Here is a 5,451-nt window from a genome sequence, read left to right as displayed (position 1 = left end):
TTCCATGGTCGGTACTATCACACATATGCATCTATTTACAAATCCTTCTCTGTTTTGAGGTCTTTTCCCTATAGATTGTCTTGATGGTTGCCACTTTCCTTCTAGCCTTGCAAGCTTTAACTTCAATTCTTGCATTCCCTTAACAATATCATCAAGGATGGATTTTTCACTCTTTGGAACCACAATCATAGGCTTCATGGGACTCTCGGGAACACTTGGGGCTTGAGTAGGGTTGATGATCATCATGTCTCTTCATCATTGTCGCTTGGCTAGCAGTGAAATTGCATCTTCGACCTCATTCCAATCAGTCTTTAAGCCATGTTCTGCATTCTTATCCTCAAGCAGTAACTCTAACTTCTCTTGAATCTCTTTGCCTGCAGCTTGCAAAAAGAGCTTTGTGTTTTGTGAGTTTAGGGTAGCCTTCTCAGTCCTTGAAAGTTGATCATAGCGGCGTTCAAATTCCCTTAGCAATTTGTAGGCAAAAGTCCCTCTTTTGGTCAAACTACCCACTCTAGAAAAGTCCTCTTTGTCACCCTTTCGGAGTCTTCCATGAAACACTCTTCTTTCAAGGCTAATTTGAATGCTTCCCAAGTTGCCCCATGCTCATTTCTAATTCCCCTTACATGCTCTCTGATCTCGGGAACCACAACTAGTTCAAAACTTTGCACCATCTTTGCTTTGGGCACTCGATGAAGCTCCATCTCCTTTACATATCCACAAAGATACTTTGTTACAAACAACAAGTCATGAAAAATGACAAAAAAATCATGCAAACGACAAATCAAGTCCAATTTTCCAAGAAACATGATAAAAGGGCCACATTTTGAAGATTATTTGAAAATATACCATATTATTTTATGACTTACTTCATTTTTTTAAAAAAAAATACCCATGTTTAGACATTATAAAATTCACTTAAGCACTAGAATTAAAAGAAATTTTAAAAAATCACTTCATTTAAGGGATTGCAAAACCTTCACACTTCATTAATGATTCCAAGACAAAATAAACTACAATAGAAAAGGAGAAAAATTCCCCTTGTAATGTCTAGGAGAGATCTTTGACCTTTTGCTTCAACATCTCAATGGTTGTTCTGCGTAAGTGACCAAATTTCTTTAAGTCAAACCCATACACAAGGATTTCCACATCCTCTAGATTAAGTGTGTCCATAGGACGAGTACTTCCTGATTCTTTCCCCTTTTTGCTTGGTTTCACCATCTCAGGATCATATTTTCCTTCCAATGGATCTTCTACAGTTGTTCGGTACCAATGCACTTCCATGCCATTCGATACATCGTGCTCTCTGAAAACTTTTGTGACTTTTGCAAGCCAAAAGGGATGATCATTTTCATCATTTGTGGCAAGAATTGCAATCATTGTGCCCTCTTTTATCTCATTTACATCTCCTTCCCACATTTCTCTCTCTTGTTGTCGACGTTTTGTGCTCTTCCTTAGGACAACATACATCTCCCCGATTTCTCCATGAATGAGAGATAACAAATCTGCTGAAATTTGCAAATTGTTTACACCACTAGCCACAACATTACCACTCCTTTTGCAAAGACCACCATGATACCACGCAAATGCATGTTCAAGCTGAAACGTGTCATCCTTGACCTCTTCAACCAGCTTCACTTTCTGTGTAAAAAAACTCTCCCACCATTCTAGAGAGCTTGCTAGGAAATAAACATTTGCACCATGTATTGTCTCTTGATCTCATTAGGCATTGTAGATGATCAATAGGGCAGTTTTCCCTCTCAGCTTTTTGTGTCCCACTTGTTGTAAAGAGCAACATGTACTTTGCTCGTTGAATTTCACAATCAGGAACAAACAATAAGAACTTCAAGCCCTCCGCCGGCAACCAATCTTTAGAGTTTGAGTATTTTTTACACCACATAAGAGTCTGTTCCTCTACCTACTTTGATTCTAAATTGATGTTGAAAACTATGATCATTAAGATGTGCAAATGATGGCATGTTTGTCACGGCACCAATCAAAAAATACCTAAAATCATATGTTTCTTCCACAATTTTAATGGAGGGCTTGGGAACATAGGCATCTTCCAGCAAGACACAGATTTGTGGAAGGCCAAATGCACTTTTCTTTGCCAACTTGATCGAGAACCTACTAAACATTTGGTCAATCTGGTCATGTGTGTGTCCCATTAGTAAAAACCCAAGCTTCACTTTTTTGAATATCTTCCTTTGCACGAGCATATTCAAGTATGAAAGGAGAACTTGGTTTTTATTTTCTCTACTAGTGCTATCAAGTTGTAAGTAGAGGACAGGTGGTAGTTCACCTTGCCATTCTTCAATGATGTTCTAAATGATGGTGATTGTCAAATTAGGATCATTATGAATATTTGGAAAATTAATAAAGATCCTTGATGACATGACACCATTGAAAACTAAGGCTCCAAGACATGGAGATCGATGAAGTTTTCCTCTTTGAGATTTAAAATGTGGCAACATTGTTTTTTTCTGATCCATGCCATTGATGAATAGGACTAGATATTTTTCTTTCTTCTCTAAACACTTTTTCCTGTGCTTTGCTAGCTTTTGGAGCTCTGTACTTTGTTGCTCCCTGTGAATTTTCAATGCTGGTAGAATGGGCACTGTAAAAGAGTTTGAAGAGTGTTAGATTTTTGAAATTTTGGAGAGAAGTAATTTAATTTCACTAACCAAAATAGAATAACTTACATTTCTCCTCCATAGTCTTTGTTGTGTCTCGCTTTCCTTTCAACTCTGCGCATATATGGCAAACACCCATCCTGCTCTTCTTGGGAATTTTAACATTATTAAATTCTTATCTCCAAATTTTCCAGAAAGATGGTAGCAAAAGAGTGGAGCTTAGACTATCTTTTTGTGACTCCACATGTAAATTGTATACCTCTTGCTTATTAAAGTTGCCGGGTAGACGTGTGAAGTTTGAGTTAGGTAGCACTTCTCCATTAAAGTTGATGCAATTTCCCAACCATTGTTTGAGGAAACAATATTGGGGGGTTTCATGTGTGCTAAATGCTAAAGAAACACTCTCTTGGCTCACATTCGATATGATTTTTTGAATTCTTAACTTGCTTATGCCAAATACCTTTAGGAAACTCGCTCTATAAACAACAACATCCGACACAGCCTATTTTGTTGAGGAGGTGAAGCAACGTATACATGACCTCAAGAATACATTCTGTGGACCCCTCTTTAAGTTGAAAAAAATGCTACGCTCTTGTTGGATTTTCTGAAACCCTAAGCTTCTCAAATAGTTTTTGGCACAACAAAACTCTCTAGATGTTGCTCGAACTTCTCACCTTGAAAGAAATTGTTGTTTTCTCTGACCTCTTACCCCTTGAGTCCGTCATTGCTCATGGTATGTGTTGTTAACTGCTTTATTCCCATGAAGATGTTGTAGTTCTTCTTCCACCACATCAAAAGAAACTCTTCTTGAGCATCATTTAGAAATTGGAGTTTCCTCACTAGCAAGAAAAGTATAGAAGGTGTTAGTGACATAGAAGGACAAAAAGGTTCTACGTTACTAGGACTAATTAGAAGCTCCATTTGGTAGAGTGTGACAAACAAAATGAAGCAACGTGCATGATTATAGCTCTAAAGGGAGACTTAACAGGGGGTTTTTAATAAAATTTATTAGTAAAAATATATTATATTAAAAAATAAGAGGCTTTAAAAGGGGATGAAGGTCTCATTTCTCATTTTTCACATGTAGAAGTTGTATTCCAAGCTCTACAGCACTCATCGCACGTGCTTGCAATTGCGCTTCTTTTTAACAATTCCTTTTTCAAGGTAAGCAATAATTTTTGGATTATTCAATATTTGGAGCAATAATTCAAAGGTTTTAGTATTTTTAAGTCTTTAAAATTCTTGAATTTTATGTATTGACGTTTTTAGGCTAAATTGTAGAAAATTTGAAGAACAACTAGGTCACTTAAAAAATTTTAGGGCTAAAACAAACTGTGTTTTTTAATAAGTAATTTTTTCAAAAAGTGAAGCACAATATAATGACTAAAATCTAAAGTGGAACAAAGATTTGAATTCTAGAATCCTTTTGTTTATTTTCATAAAACAACAAACTTTTAAAATATTTTCAATTAAAAAAACTAAATTGTACAAAAAGACATGTCTTACTGGTTCAATTTTTTCAAGAAAGACAAGAGTAGTATAACTTCTTCTATAATCAAAGCCTATGATAAAGTTGGATTCTAGAATCCAACTTTTAAGGCCAATATTGCATTTGAAATGCAACTTGTCAATCAACGTGGATTCTGGAATCCAAGTTTGTGCAATCTTTGGTGTTATTGGATTTTAGAATCCAATTTTGTTAAAAAGGTAGATTTCGGAAGCCAATGTGGTGAAAATTTGGATTCTGGAATCCAACTAACAGGATTCTAGAATTTAAGTCCAAGAAAAAGTGGATTCTGGAATCCAAATTTTTGTAAAACTAGATTCCAAAATCCGTTTTTATGGAGATTGTGGATTCTAGAATCCATTTCTACGTAGATTGTGGATTTCAAAATCCGTTTTTACCTAGACTTTGGTCTCCAAATTTAATTTTTACAAAAATTGTGGATTTCAAAATCCATTTTTATAGAGACTGTGGATTCCAGAATCCAATTTTTTTTAAAAAAAAGGATTCTGGAATCCAAAAACTAGAACGTTTAAGGCAAAGAATGTACACAGACACACCCCTCTAGCAAATGTGAGAAGACAAGAGAAGCAGTAGTGTCTAGAGACACAATCAGGAAAAAAGGTACGCAATTGGTTTTTTTCAGTAAATGCCATGCACAGATCATGAAAAAGAGAGCACCTTAGTGGTGCGCAGAGGGCAAAAACGACAACAGGACAACAACGAGTGCATGTTGTCTCAAATTTTTTTCAGAACGAACATGCACATGTCAGATCCATCATGCCATCAAAACAATGTCGGCCTCGACACACGCGGCTTTGCGGCTGCAGTGTGCGTCGAGGCCGAGAGTGTTTTGATGGTATGATGGATCTGACATGTGCATGTTCGTTATCAAAAACAAATTTGAGACAGCATGCACTCGCCGTCTTCCTATTGTCATTTTTTCTCTTCTAACATTGACCAATATGCTCGATTGTTATGTCCCCTTCGTGCTTCTTTGGTATTCCAAATGGATTCTAGAATCCACTTGAGTATAGACGTGTTTGTAAAAATATTTGTTTCTTTATCCTTACCATAGATACTCTGAAGTTCCAAAGCATCGTTTTTTTTAACGTTCTACTAAGATCTAGATAGCACACAACACTTTCCTGTATAGGGAGATTCCACAATCCTAAACTATGAAGTCTACAAGAGGCTCTTTACAAACCCAGATTCTACATCTTTTATTTCAATGTTTGGCATCATGATGCATTCTTATACTTTATTTTGTCTATATGCTAATATTTCTTTGTCATGATTGTGTCTTTTTTGAAGGTC

At 36.2% G+C, this 5,451-nt stretch overlaps 1 pseudogene; it reads right to left on the bottom strand.

Annotated features, from left to right (window-relative positions):
* Nucleotides 1-1,047: 1,047 nt before the first annotated feature.
* Nucleotides 1,048-2,135, bottom strand: LOC147448699 (uncharacterized; annotated as a pseudogene).
* Nucleotides 2,136-5,451: the final 3,316 nt, after the last annotated feature.

This window comes from Adiantum capillus-veneris, chromosome 10, assembly GCF_014529385.1.
Source record: "Adiantum capillus-veneris isolate H3 chromosome 10, ASM1452938v2, whole genome shotgun sequence".
Taxonomy (NCBI): Eukaryota; Viridiplantae; Streptophyta; class Polypodiopsida; order Polypodiales; family Pteridaceae; genus Adiantum; species Adiantum capillus-veneris.
The sequence above is the reverse complement of the archived record's forward strand: the minus strand, read 5'-3'. Positions and strand labels throughout refer to the sequence as shown.